Source organism: Xenopus tropicalis, chromosome 1, assembly GCF_000004195.4.
Source record: "Xenopus tropicalis strain Nigerian chromosome 1, UCB_Xtro_10.0, whole genome shotgun sequence".
Classification (NCBI taxonomy): domain Eukaryota; kingdom Metazoa; phylum Chordata; class Amphibia; order Anura; family Pipidae; genus Xenopus; species Xenopus tropicalis.
The window spans coordinates 141,719,735-141,735,012 of record NC_030677.2 but is presented as its reverse complement, the minus strand read 5'-3'; the positions used below and the strand labels follow the sequence as shown (position 1 = coordinate 141,735,012).

The 15,278-nt window shown below is 40.6% G+C and overlaps 1 long non-coding RNA gene across 1 annotated transcript; it reads left to right on the top strand.

The window, feature by feature from the left end:
- Positions 1 to 1,339: 1,339 nt before the first annotated feature.
- On the top strand, positions 1,340 to 2,757 carry LOC116406708. Its single transcript, XR_004219764.1, has 2 exons — positions 1,340 to 1,443; positions 1,599 to 2,757. It is a non-coding gene; the product is annotated as an uncharacterized LOC116406708 (long non-coding RNA).
- The last annotated feature ends 12,521 nt before the right edge of the window (positions 2,758 to 15,278 follow it).

The following is a 15,278-nucleotide window of genomic DNA, read 5'->3' as shown; positions in this document are numbered from 1 at the left end:
GGGGAAAGGTTGCCATTATCTTCTTAAAATATACAAAGAAATAAAACTTCTGTGGCTGCACTGAGAATGCCTCTTCAGAAATCCACCATGTTGCATAATACATAACTGGACATTTTGAGTTTGATATAATTACAGGTATAGGACCCGTTATCCAGAATGCTCGGGACCAAGGGTATTCTGGATAAGGGGTCTTTCTGTAATTTGGATCTCCATACCTTAAGTCTACTAAAAAATTAATAAAACATTAATTAACCCCAATAGGATTGTTTTGCACTCAATAAGGATTATTTATATTTTAGTTGGGATCAATTACAAGGTACTGTTTTATTATTACATAGAAAAAGGAAATCAGGTTTAAAATTCTGAATTATTTGATTAAAATGGAGTCTATGGGAGACAGGCTTTCCGTAATTCGGAGCTTTCTGGATAACGGGTTTCCGGATAAGGGGTCCGATACCTGTATTAGATAAATCTATCGTTAGAGGCCAAATTTACTCTATTTAAGCACCTTCCATAAGAATATATTCGCATTATCATTAGTAAAGCAATATAAGCAAGTATGTTAGCATATTGATTATAAAGCACTAATTATTTCTTTATTGATTCTACACCAAAACCTTGGCAAAACCTTGACTATAATACCATAAGAAATAGCCTGCTATACAACATAAAAATATGAATTATTTAATATGTCATTTATTTAGTGGAGAAAATTGTGTGTCTATGCACAAGTAAGTTACTGTTTCAGGCTCATGTTATGAAACTTTGAAATGTATCAATTTTACTAATTTTTTAACAGATAATGAAGGCAGCAAAGGACCTTCTGTGTATCTCCTCAAATCAGCTGAACATGAGAGATTGTGTTCTATGTGTCCACAGTCGGTGTGTCTGGCCATAGATTTCCCAACTCCTGATAATGATACAAAAGCAGTTGTCAATAAAAATGTGGTTGATCTAACGGATAGATTTATGCTGGATATGTCTGTTGATAATATATGGAGATACAGCACAGTGTTATGGGATATCAACCATGAAGAAAAGGACCTGGACTGCAAAATAATATATAAATCTAAGGATATTACTTCTAAAGACACAAAAATAGGTATGCTATAAAAAAAAAAAAGAATGTGTAAATATATACGGTAAATACATACAGCCTCAGTCATTGGCTACTAAAGTGAATTGACTTGCATAAATAACCATATGGCATTTTAGACAGATTATAGACAGTTTTAGTTGTTATTTAATACCAGCAGGTGAATAAGAAATTTAATGCATTTCCTATCTACAGATGCCATGTGATTAAATAACAAGAATTATCATCTTGTTTTACAGATGAGAAACTAAACACATTGTTCTTCACCATATTTGGATTGCGTTTTCTGACCATTAAAGGAATAATATTCAGTTTGATTTCAACTTGTCGAATTTGGTTAAGTTGAGGTATGGGTTGTTTATAACCATCTGGGCAGCGTAGCCATGTGACCTTTCCTGGATGTGAATCTTGAGTACACAATTATCATTTTGCTTTCTGCACTGTCTGTGTTCTTCAGTACTTTGTTCAACATTAATTTACTGTTTTTCTCTATGCTCTACAGGTCGTTTGAACATTAAAGCCAAGCCTCAAAGTATGTGCTCATGTATATCCATGGATCAAGCTTCTTCTTCCCAGATGGTGTTAAAGAACAGGTCCTATTCTTAGCTGCAGTGATGGCAAGACGATAATGCAGAGCTTAAAGATATCTTGGTATCTACCCCCCAGCATTTAGTCAATTCCCACACAGCTCTTATATATATATATATATATATATATGAAAACATTATCATAATATATACCTTCTTTAGTTAAATTCATGCTTCTTTAGCTCCAAAGCCTCTAGTCTTGAGTTCTAAATGAAGCTAGTTTAGGGTATGGGCAGAGAGGGTCATTGCCCTGATCACTCAAACCAGAGGGGATATCTAACTTGTGGACCTCAAACTGTTATTTCACTACAACTTCTATCACCAAATGAAGCAGAAGGCTGTTTGAGGGGTGTTATCAGTCAACTGCAGTTTAACAACAGCTGGATGGGTATCACAGGTTGGATTCCACCCCCCCCCCCCAGTTATATAATTGTTACCTTAGATTGGTGCCCCATTTTCCTGTATTATGCCCCCTCCCCATCAAATTCAAGCCCTTGTCATTCAAGCTATTTAAGCTAACATAGGATGGAAAAATTGAAAAGTCTAATGTAACAATCTTAGTGCTATGGTGCATTGTGTATTTTATTGAGGTAATATAACCTTGGGGATCACTTTCTATTGACTACAATAAAGGGGAGAATTATCAACATTTGAATTTGATTTTTTCACAATTCATTTTTCCTTAATAAGTATTTAATGCAAAGACAAGTGCAAACACATTTTTAGTAAAAAAAAAAAAAAAAAAAAAAAGGATGTGCAGTGCTATTTATACAGCTGACCAGTGGGAAGTAATTTGTTTTTTATAATTTTTACAACATGGCAGTCTGTGTTTAAAGTAAATAAGCAAAAACATATGAAATGCTGGCGCCTTTACCACTGCATAGCAACACAAATAATTCCAGGTTGGCACAGTTTCTGTACCACTGTCATTTATCAACTTTATATTTGGTAACATTGACACCTCTCCTACTAAAATAGAATGCCCATGAAAAGGTATTACAGGTATTCCAATTTGACATGTACTTTTGTAAAAATGTGTTAAATTCCTCTATTAAAGTGCTCTTATGTAAACTAGCATGGATCAACTTGTAAATTATTTACAGAAATGCTGAGCTCATATTAACAACATCAGAGAGAATTTGATAGATGTATGAGAAGCAAGAAGGAGTGGGCCCTTATTATTATCGCAGGGGGGTCAGTTGTTTGATGGGAAAAGGGAAAAAGCAAAAATTCTAAACTCATATCTTTCATCTGTCTACCCAAATGGGGAGCCAGCTAATGAAGTTTCCTTTTCAATAGACCCAATTTTAGTAATTTAACTATGGATGCATGAGTCATTCAGGAGAAACTGGATTCCCTTCTGAGTGATACTGTGATGGCAGATTCTTGTAAGAGCTTGAAACATTTCTTGAACAAGCATAATATCCAAGGCTATTGTGATACTAATATCTACAATTAATATTGATGTTGGTATATAAAGTTTATGTATGTGAGGGTATAGATAGGTCGGTATGGGTCTGTGTGTGTGCACTGGGGTTCACTTCGAAGGGTTGAACTTGGACTTTGGTCTTTTTTCAACCCAACTTAACTATGTAACTATGTATAGTTTTAAAACACAATAGGCTCATTGTGCCCATTAACATAACATGCTTGCTGTGTAGCGTAAGGGAGCGGTCCTCCTTTCCTCCGGGTGTGTTTCCAGCTTCATACAGAGTGCACTGCTCATGAGCATAAGGGACCACTAAAAAAAATAAATATAATACATGGTTTATTATAACTACCCTGTACTGAGTCCTGAACATACAGTGTAGGCCAAAGCCTGCAATGTGTTAGTTTCCCACCCTCTCCAGATCTCTAGCTATGCTATATCTTGTGGTACCTGAGTTAAGAGATATCAGGACTTGCTGTGGATAAGTAAAAATGGATGCAATGATTGCACATATGGACACCATTTATTAAGAGTACTTACTAAGGGTACATACTGCTAAACACATTGCTTGAACTTCTGCCCATTTGTGGCAGACACGTGTGCATATTGACAGGGCACCCACGGTGTTTTTTTCAATAGGTATATCAGACTTGAGCCCAACAAATACATGTAGTATAAAATGAATACCGAGTGCTGTAAATTATGCAATCTCCACTCCAACAGTTTTGAGTGCAAGTGTATCTGTTTTAGAGAAAAGCGCAAGTGCAATTCCATACATTTTAACACATAAGCAACAATTGCATTGGATACAAACACATACCATGCAGGGGAAAAAGCTGCATTATGGGGAAAAAACAGTGCAGTGCTCCTTTGTTGCACTTCTACTTTTTAGATGCAAAACTGGGTCAACAGCGAATTTTTATTTTCATATTATGTGTATTTAATTTTCTCATTTAACATTTGCTAGTTTCCAGATCAATCATTCTGACACCTTTAGAACAAATATAAAATCTAGGGCAGGGAGGATGTGTCTGTATTTGGCTAGCACAGGTGCACTAGTTGCTAGGCGTATTGATCTCTAAATAAACTAGGCTGCATTTGAAGTCTCCCTCTTCTCACCACATCCTCCCTTAATCAACAAAAAGCAACACTATCATTAATAAATGTGAGACAGGTGAGTAACTGCAAAAAGGCAAAATATGTGTGGTTACATATAGCTGTGAATACAGTAATTATCATATTGTAAGTCCAATCTTTTAATATAATTATAAGTAAAAAAATAATAATTTAATAGAAACGTAACTCTTTTTAGCCAAGGCAACTTACTTTTGCACTGGTAACCTTTATCAGCACTATGTCATTTTATTTAAAGTTTCTTTTGAAGTGTGGGCCAGTAAACTCTGTAGGGACGCAGTAGGAAGAAGGTCCCTGTCCTATAGAACTGCAACACACACACAGGCAGATTTATCATAATGTGAGATTAGAGCTTACTACGGAAAAATGTACCCACTCTTTATTCATTTCTATGGGATTTTTAGAAGCGTATTTAAGAAATGGGGTACTGTAACTTTCGCCCACTGTTAAATACGTTTCTAAGAATCCCATAGGAAAAGTAAGTGGGTGAGTTTTCTGCAGTGAGCGCTGATTTCGCATTTTGATAAATCTGCCTCACAGTGTGCCAGAAATTTTTCCCACAGACCTGTTCCTCTTCTTCAACCATATGAGCTGAAATTGATGCTGTCAGACAATACTGTGAAATGAGATGTTCAAATCATGGACAACTGTTTAAGAATTTCCTGGTTGTGCTTCAAGAGATGCACCAGTACAAAACACTTCTGCCCTTGCATGCAAGTAGTAGATACTAAGGGGCCCCTTTCAGAAAGCCCTTACATTGGGGCACTCTGCCCCTCCCACTGGATTAAAAATATGGTGCAAGAACAAAGATCCTTTGTTCTTACCAGTGTTCCCATAACTTGCACTATTGAATGCCTCTATGCCTGCCCAAACTGCCACTCTTAAATACAGGACTGCCAAATACAGTACCTAAACTCAGTAAGTGACAGCAGCACAGAGCATGTGCAGGGAATCAGCAGAAAAGAAGATGGGGAGCTACTGGGGCATATTTGGAGGCACAGATCTTCCCTGCTAAAGGGCTGTGGTTGCCTTGGGCTGGTACAGAAGCCTAAAATGTACAGTTCTAGACTACTTCTTTAGCTAAACTTTAGTTCTCCTTTAAGATGGTGAAAAAGGGACACCTAAATCTTCATTTTTAAGGGAAAAAAACTGCATTTAATAAAGACTTTTGAATATGAATTCATCTTTGTAATGTTTAAGGGCACATGCAGTTTAAGAGGCAGAACTTTTTTTGTGGTTGGAAATATCTGTAATGGTAAATCACCTCAAACAGAAATGGCTTTTTGTTTTTGACACTTTGCACATAAGCTGATTTTCCGTCCGATACAAGCAAGGTCTTTGAGGCAGGCTGCTAACACGCTTCTGGTTTCCTGTTTGCTGTGAGCCAGGCAAGATGTGATTCAGTATTGCCTGTGTTGTATGCAGGTCCCTGATAACAAACAACTCTTTTGCATTAGTTCAGCCATGTTCTCATCTGCTTGAACTATACTTTAACTAATTTAAGTATGGAAACAACAAATGTTCTGTGTATAGCCTATATATATATGTATTCATTTGAATGCTCACCACTAAGGCTGAGGCTGTGGCCACAAAATTAATCAACAACAAGAGGTCCCCTGCACTCACCCATTATCAATATATAGGACATTAAGACATTCTGTGCATTAAGCTACCAAGAAATGCCCTTCCCTTTAAACAAAACAGGGATTGTTTGACCATATTTTGTAATTTATTGTAATGAACTTCAAGCTGGCCAACTATGTCAAAGTCATCCCCTATCTGGCCAGTCCTACACTTACTTTTATCTGATATATTAAGAATTCTACTGTTTCAATATACATTTAACAAAGGGACTGAGTTTTACCTGCAACCTGCTTGCTTTCAAGGTTAAAACCCCCATATGGTTGCCCTTTTATTGGCCCATTGGAATCACCTGACTGTAGCTGAAAGGGGTGGAAGCTACAACTGCTTTCTTGGCACACTCACTTGTACCTGTTTGTGAACCCAGCAGACCTGGCCTCTTTGCATTGGAAGATGCTGGGAACTGTCAGATGAGGTCTGCAACATTTTCCCAATGTGGTCTTCACCTAATGGGATTACCTAGGTTTTTGATATACATACATAGGCCAACTGCTTGTCTTCCAAATTGTTCCAAAGTCTACAAATATAAAACAAGCTTTAAACATTAAAATCTAGGCTAAGGGGCAGATTTACCAAGACACAAACGCTCCAAGCGTATTTTCACTGAATTTTTTATCTTTTTCGACGCCCACATGACTTTTTCCGTACGCTTGTGCGACTTTTCCGTACTCTTGTGTGACTTTTTTGTACGCTTGCACTACTTTTTCGCTGCCCGTGTGACTTTTTCATACGCTTGCGTGAGAAAATCGGAAAGGTTTTCCCGCTGTTTACAATCGTTCGGTACGAAAATTTCGTGACTTTCGGATCGCCAATTCGATATTATCGTGACTAATATGATTTTTTGTAAGCATTTCAAAATGCGTGATATTTGCGATCTTCAGAAATTTTTGTATCCAATCCGAATTTATCCCATTCTGGATTCGAACTTGTGATTTCATGAATCTGCCTCTAAGGGGCTGATTTACTAACCCACGAATCCGACCCGAATTGGAAAAGTTCCGACTTGAAAACGAACATTTTGCGACTTTTTCGTATTTTTTTGCGATTTTTTCGGCGTCTTTACGAATTTTTCGTTACCAATACGATTTTTGCGTAAAAACGCGAGTTTTTCGTAGCCATTACGAAAGTTGCGTAAAATCTGGCGATTTTTCGTAGCGTTAAAACTTGCGCAAAAAGTTGCGCTTTTTTCGTAGCGTTAAAACTTACGCGAAACTTCGCACCTTTTAAGTTTTAACGCTACGAAAAAGGCGCAACTTTTCGCGTAAGTTTTAACGCTACGAAAAAATCGGGCGATTTTACGCAACTTTCGTAATGGCTACGAAAAACTCGCGTTTTTACGCAAAAATCGTATTGGTAACGAAAAATTCGTAAAGACGCCGAAAAAATCGCCAAAAATAGGAAAAAATCGCAAAATACCGATCATTACGAAAAAAACGCAATCGGACTCATTTCGACCCGTTCGTGGGTTAGTAAATGTGCCCCTAAGTGTTGGAAAGCCAGTATCAAGTAGAATGATGGCTGATCTTGGTTGACAATGTGCTATATGTAGGTAAATGCATTATGAAAAAATATATGTACACCAGACATGGTACAAGACAACTTAATAACAAGGCCTTAAAGAACAAGGAAAGCCCCCACGCCTGCACTTTGTCTAATAGCAGTCCACCCCTGCCTTTTGCTAACTGCTACCTTATTTCCCCTGAAATCTCCTTACTTTTAAAATGTAAGAGCCAAAGAATATCCACCTTGCTCTCAGGTTTCAGACACCATCTTGATTCTGTTCACATTATTCTCCAGACCTAAAGTTCCTTGTGTGCATGCGCCACCTAGTGGTGATCCTGCAGCTCTTGTTGGTTATAGTGTGTTCCTGTGGTATAGGTTGGTGTGTGCTGGGTTCACTTGGAAGGGTTGATCTTGATGGACTTTTTTTAATGCAACTTAACTATGTCACATCAAGGTAATAAAATGTGTCCTATTAACTATAGATAAGTGGTGAGAGTACAGACATTCGGTTTACTTAAATGTTGAAGTTCAAACTATTATATACAAGAACATAGATGATTGCAGGTGTCTAGTATCCTCTTTAATGCTAGAAATAAGTTATGGACTATTTATAATAAATTAAAAATTTAGAGTAAACATCACTTGGATGGTAGGAGAACTTGACTTCATAGGTAAATTACAGATGCTGAGAATAGTCTTGCACAGAGAATATGAAAATTCTGGTGAACTGCAGCAGTGGAAAATACTGAACGTGACCTGGAGTATGGTGAATTAAGTGCTCCAGCAGTGATCCCCAACCAGTGGCTCTGGGGGCAACATGTTGCTCACTAACCCCTTGGATGTTGCTCTCAGTGCCCCCAAACCAGGGAGTTATTTTTGAATTCCTGACTTGGGGGCAAGTTTAGGTTGAATAAAAACAAGATTTACTACCAAATAAAGCCCCCCTGATAGTGTGCATAGAGGCTGCCTAATAGCCAATCTTAGTCCTTATTTGGCACCTCCATGAACTTTTATGGTGCTTGTGTTGCTCTCCAAGTCTTTTTACATTTGACTGTGGCTCACGAGTAAGAAAGGTTGGGGACCCCTGTGCTCCAGTAACAGACAGGCAGGTTAAATGGCTCCCGATAAAAGTGCCCCTACAGTGTGTGATGTGATAGGGACATAGATCCACTGGGGCAGGGTCTTATTTGAATGATGTATAATGTATGTAAAGTGCTGTGGAATATATTGGCTCTATAAACATAAAGAATTATAATTATAACAATAGCATTTATCTGAGAATATAATATTAACCTTTACTGGGACGGCCAAGGCGTTACACTGGGCTTTCCTTCTGGAATATCAGAAGTCCTCGCTCAGATTTCACAAAAAGTGAAAATACATTTATAGTTTTGTTTCTATGTAACCAATATCCACAAGTAAAATATTTCTTGTCAGGCAGGTCTTATTTTGTATAAACTTGCGTGCAGGATTTACCTTTGTTTATCACCATTTAGAACCCTTGTATTCTAGTTCTCTGGTATCTGCTATCCCAACAGCCCTGAAGGACGCACCATTGCCAGGGCCCGATTTAACTTCTGGGCGCCCCAAAGCCGCCCCCGCCCCCCACGAGTGCGCATGCGCAATTACGAGGCGCCCTCTCCCCCGAGTGCGCATGCACGATCATGCGTTCCTCATGCGCAATCGCACATTTAAACTCCCATACAAAGCAGTGGGGAGAGGTCCCGACTGCTCCGTATGGGAGCCAAATTTAAAAATTCTGTTGCGGCGGGGCGGCATGCCACCCCTAAACTTGTGCCGCCCTAGGCCCGGGCCTTTGTGGCCTCTCCACAAATCCGGGCCTGACCATTGCTGCTTCCTCTGCAACAAATCAGATCATTTATATAAGTGCATGGCAGCCATACTGTATATGTTACTCACTTTTAATTTTACAAAAATGTTCTTAATTCCAGCTTAGAATCTGTGGGACTGTTTGAAAATGAAGCTGCTCATGTGCCAGTTGACTAACCTCAATAGCATAGAAAACATTTGCAAGAAGAATGTGGCAAAATTATTCCCAAACAGTGTGCAAAGCTGGTATGTACTTATCTTAAAATAATGAAGTTATTGTAGCAAAGGACAAGGCTAAAATAAAAATACAAATGTATCAGTTGTGTTCTAACTTAAAACAATAGGACTTTGTTGTTGCATGAATCAATGGCATTCATTAAAGGTGCCTGCGTCCAAAGCTGCTCCTTGCCATTCAGTACAGCAGCACTCAGCTCCATGACATGAGCATTGTTAGCTTTTGCCCTGCCCCTCCCCAACCAAACCCCCTTACCTCCTTTACTTACCTTCCCCAATAAACACACAGACACCAGTTTTTGGGATGAAAATGGGCGCAGAACATTTATTAATAACAATAAAGTTTTAATTTAAAACATATCGTAAAGAACAAATATCAAACAAAAAACATCTCATAAACACAGTCTAACATGACACAAATGTTTGTATAACAAACAACCAACTCTTAAAGAACCATACACCGCAACAACCCAATAACTGCGCAATGTAACTAGCGCCGCCAGCTGCCATTCTAGCCCGGAACCACCTACCCAACAAGACACATTTCCTTACCCCTGAGATTCCAGGCGTGCCAGCCCCAATTAACTGTTAAACTCCCTTGTTGAGAAATCATTGTTTCTCCAGATTCAACCACCCCGCCAACAACACTTCAGCATTTACTGTGCTGCCTAAGATGGCTGGAGAAGCGGGAACGATCTCTTTCTATTTATACTCCCTCTGATGCTACCCCTGTAATTCTGAACCCACCAATCCCAACTACTAGGAGTGGCTACGGCAGCTCAACGGCTCCGTCATGCCCCTTCTTCCCTACGCTTTCCTACGGGTCATCGGGCTACTGTCCGTCTGTGCCATCTGCTTTTCTAAATGACAAACAGGGTGACATAATTCCAGGATGGCCACAATGGCCTGTGTCAATAAGTGCAACAGACTTGCACCTAAATAATCACATGCGGAAGTCATTCTGATGCAGAACATCCAAAATGATACCATGCCAATTTAGAATTTTTTTTTAGAGCATTTGTGTTTTATTTGTGTATTAGATACAACTACCCCTCGCAGTTGCACTAACATTGGAATTGTGGACAATAAACACTGCATTCTGGGTAAAAACATGGAACATGCATTATAAGGAAAGCCATTCGCTACCTGTCGGATTTCTTTCCTATTCAGATTTTTTAACAATAACATTTTTTCGAGATTTACTATGCAACAAAACTGCTAAAAATCTTAATCCAACAATTTGCCAGCTAAAACTTGCTGAGATCATGTAGAAGTCAATGGCAGATGTCCCTTCCCTGGAGGATCCTTCTTTGCTTTGGAGGTTTTTGGAATTTTGATGCTGGTTTTTTGTGTGCAATTTGAAAAAATAGAGGTTTTGGTGCAACAATTAGAAAGAAGTCTCAGTTTTGCAACTTTTCTGTGACTTTTTCCCACACAGACTTTTTCAGTTCAGACTTTTTGGTAAATGTCAGACATTTGTGGAAATAAGTTTATTTGAATTTTTATAAAGAAAAAAAATTAGAAAAGTTAGAGTTTTAGTAAATCTGCCCTTTAATGTCACACAACTTTAAAATGAAAATAGTATATTTGCATAAGATATTACACCAGCACTCTCTAGTGGTACAATATTAGACTTAAAATATAAAGGTTTACTTCGGCTACATTGTGGACTAAATTACCAATTACCAATTTCTGCAAGAAGTATATATATTCTCCCAGTGTCTGAGTTATTTCATCCCACCCCCCCATCCCCCCGCAGGGGCCCCCACACCCGCACATGCTCCCCTCAGATGCCCCACTGCAATTACTCCATCCCCGGAGCGCACATAAGTATACGTGATCTGGGAAGGGAGGACAGCTGGGATTGGGTCTGGTCCGGTGGGGGGGCCCATGGGGGGGGCAGGGCTCACTGTGTTTTTTCCTGGTGTCCTGCCAGCCCAGGTCAACTTAGGGTGTGGGAGACTTTAAAGGAATACTGTTATGGGAAAACATGTTTTTTTCAAAATGCATCAGTTAATAGAGATTCTCCAGCAGAATCCTGCATTGTAATCTGTTTTTCAAAACACATTTTTTTTTAATTTCATTTTGAAATTTCATATGGGGCTAACAATATTCTTTATTTCCCAGGGTGCCACAGCCATGTGACCTGTGCTCTGATACACTTCAGTCACACTTTACTGCTGAGCTGCAAGTTGGTGTGATATCCCCCCCTCCCTTTCCCCCAGCAGCCGATGAGCAGAACAATAGGAAGGCAACAAGATAGCAGCTCCCTAATACCTGTATTGCTAAAAGTTGTAGATATCAGAATAGCACTCAACAGTAACAAGTATACCTTAAAAATCATGACAAAATCCCTGTAAAGTGCCCAATTGCTTAAGTGTGTTGGATTCATTTTAAAGAATTAAAAGGTTATTTGTACAATTTTGTATCAGCTAAACTAGTGCTGTCCAACTTCTGCAGTGCCAAGGGCCGGAATTTCTCTTGCATACATGGTGGAGGGCCGCTAATGGAAGCCAGTTTTGGCCACTCCCCCATTTTAAACCACACCCACTTCAAACCACACCCATTTTATCACAATGGTCGCTGCAGGGGTATCAACCATCATTCATATGTTAAAGAATTATATTATGTCATATTAAGACACACCCTTAAATCCATATGCCTCCCCCTGTGGATAGGGACCATTTAATGGCTATTTCAACTGCTAACAAACTCCCAGAACAAACCCCTGCCAGGTTCACCTCCGACAGGCAGCATAGGGCAGGCAGAGTATGGCACACACAGGCAGCACTCTGCCTGTCCTATGCTGCCTGTGTGTGCCATACTCTGCCTGTCCTATGCTGCCTGTGTGTGCCATACTCTGCCTGTCCTATGCTGCCTGTGTGTGCCATACTCTGCCTGCCCTATGCTGCCTGTGTGTGCCATACTCTGCCTGCCCTATGCTGCCTGTGTGTACCATACTCTGCCTGCCCTATGCTGCCTGTGTGTGCCATACTCTGCCTGCCCTATGCTGCCTGTGTGTGCAATACTCTGCCTGCCCTATGCTGCCTGTGTGTGCCATACTCTGCCTGCCCTATGTTGCCTATGTGCCATACTCTGCCTGTCCTATGCTGCCTGTGTGTGCCATACCCTCCCTGCCCTATGCTGCCTATGTGCCATACTCTGCCTAACCTATGCTGCCTATACACAGGCAGCATAGGCCAGGCAGTACATACAATGTCTGAGGTGTGAAGAGGTGAACAATGTGGGTGATTACAGCCTGAGACTGAGGTGTGAACACTGCAGGGGGTGAACAATGCAGAGATTAAAAGGTGTGAACAACTCAGGGGATTACATTTTTAAACAATACAGGGGGATTACAGCCTGAATCTGAGGTGAGAACCATGCAGGGGGCCAGTTAATCTCAGTACTGATACCATTTAAAGTTAACACAGAGTTAAGACATCAAAGCAGCCAGACAGGTGGGGGGCCACACAGAGGGGGGTCGAGGGCCGCACGCGGCCCGCGGGCCGCCAGTTGGACAGCACTGAGCTAAACCATACCTCCCAACTGTTGTATTTTTGGCGGGACAGTCCCAATTTTAACAGCTCAGCCCAATCCACAGTCCCAGATTCTTATTGAAAAGTCCCTCATTTCCCATCTCCTGCACTGAACGCTAAAAAAGATACAATGTTTTTCAGCCTTAATTAAATAAGCAGCTTTTGGCAGAGCACAGAATACAGACACTTTTCAAATTCCTTAGCTAGCTGATAAATAGATTTATCACAATCTTTGTTCATTCATTATTAAAAAAAGTCTAAATATTGACTAATTCCCTATTGTGATTTTTTCCAACAGAACATTAGCTATTTTAGATATTGCCTACACCCAAAGCCTAGAGTCTACACATAGGGGCAGATTCATTAATGTACGAGTTCGAATCCCAAAATGGGAAAAATTCGGATTGGATACGATAATTTCTGATGATTGCAAATATCACGCAAATGCTTATGAAAAAATCGTATTAGTCACAATAATATCGTATTGGCGTTCCGAAAGTCACAACATCTTTGTATACAAACGATCATAAACAGCGGGAAAACCTTCCTGACTTTGATCCTTCTGTGCATGATTTTTGAAGCCTCCCATAGGACTCAATGGCACTCTGCAGCTCCAACCTGGCCCAAGGAAAGTCTCCCATAGGGCTCAATGGCACTCTGCAGCTCCAACCTGGCCCAAGGAAAGTCTCCCATAGGGCTCAATGGCACTCTGCAGCTCCAACCTGGCCCAAGGAAAGTCTCCCATAGGGCTCAATGGCACTCTGCAGCTCCAACCTGGCCCAAGGAAAGTCTCCCATAGGGCTCAATGGCACTCTGCAGCTCCAACCCGGCCCAAGGAAAGTCTCCCATAGGGCTCAATGGCACTCTGCAGCTTCAACCCGGCCCAAGGAAAGTCTCCCATAGGGCTCAATGGCACTCTGCAGCTTCAACCTGGCCCAAGGAAAGTCTCCCATAGGGCTCAATGGCACTCTGCAGCTCCAACCTGGCCCAAGGAAAGTCTCCCATAGGGCTCAATGGCACTCTGCAGCTCCAACCCGGCCCAAGGAAAGTCTCCCATAGGGCTCAATGGCACTCTGCAGCTCCAACCCGGCCCAAGGAAAGCCTCCCATAGGGCTCAATGGCACTCTGCAGCTCCAACCTGGCCCAAGGAAAGTCTCCCATAGGGCTCAATGGCACTCTGCAGCTCCAACCTGGCCCAAGGAAAGTCTCCCATAGGGCTCAATGGCACTCTGCAGCTCCAACCCGGCCCAAGGAAAGTCTCCCATAGGGCTCAATGGCACTCTGCAGCTCCAACCCGGCCCAAGGAAAGTCTCCCATAGGACTCAATGGCACTCTGCAGCTCCAACCCGGCCCAAGGAAAGTCACGATACCGAAGCTTGAATGAATCTGAGACTTTCGTACTCGGTGCCACAATACAATTTTGCCGCACAAATTTTGTCGCAAAGTATGAAAAAGGCGCACAAAAGGTATGAAAAAGGCACAGAAAATACGCACAGTGCGGATTCAGAATCGGATTCAGACCGGTCGTACTTTAATCAATCTGCCCCATAATGTACACAATAGCTGTATGGTAGCACTCTAGTGTCACATTGACCCTGTCACATTGCAACAACACACATGCACAGTTTTTGGGTTTAAATTTTACTTCACTGTTACTGTTTTCAGTAGTGATTTTCCATTTTGTTTAAAAAAAAAAAAAAAAAAGTAATTTTGCTGCCACCTACTGTATAAAATGTATATAATATATAAAGGTAAACCCTTTTTCAGTATGTAAATATGCTTTTATAGATATTTGGGTGCTTACTTAAACATTTGAATGACCTTAATCTGAATGGATTTGTTTGTACATTTACTATTTTACTGGTTCATGCCAGGTTCTTTTTTTTATAAACCATATGTAGAGAGGTTAAGCAATCATGGGTAGAGGGTGGAAGTAGGTATGCCTACATGCCTCCCTCCGCCTGCCCTTTAAGAATACAGAGCTGCCAAATGCAGACAGTGCTGTAACCACCAGGGGCCACAGAGAACTGCAGCATTCCTTCTTCTAAGTGCAAAAACTCGAAAGACTGCAACTGTTTTTTATGCTTTGCACTATGCTCTGCTCAAAATAAATGGGCAATAATGTGTGTGTGTGTGGGGGGTTAATAGTTTGCAGGGAGGTTTTATCACAACTGCACAATTTAGTGCTATCAGCTGTGATATAAAGGGCCCTCCAGCAGGTCCCCATGAATAAACCTCTTTCCTATAAAGAAAGTTATTATTTACCAGCTGGAGTGCCATCCAAC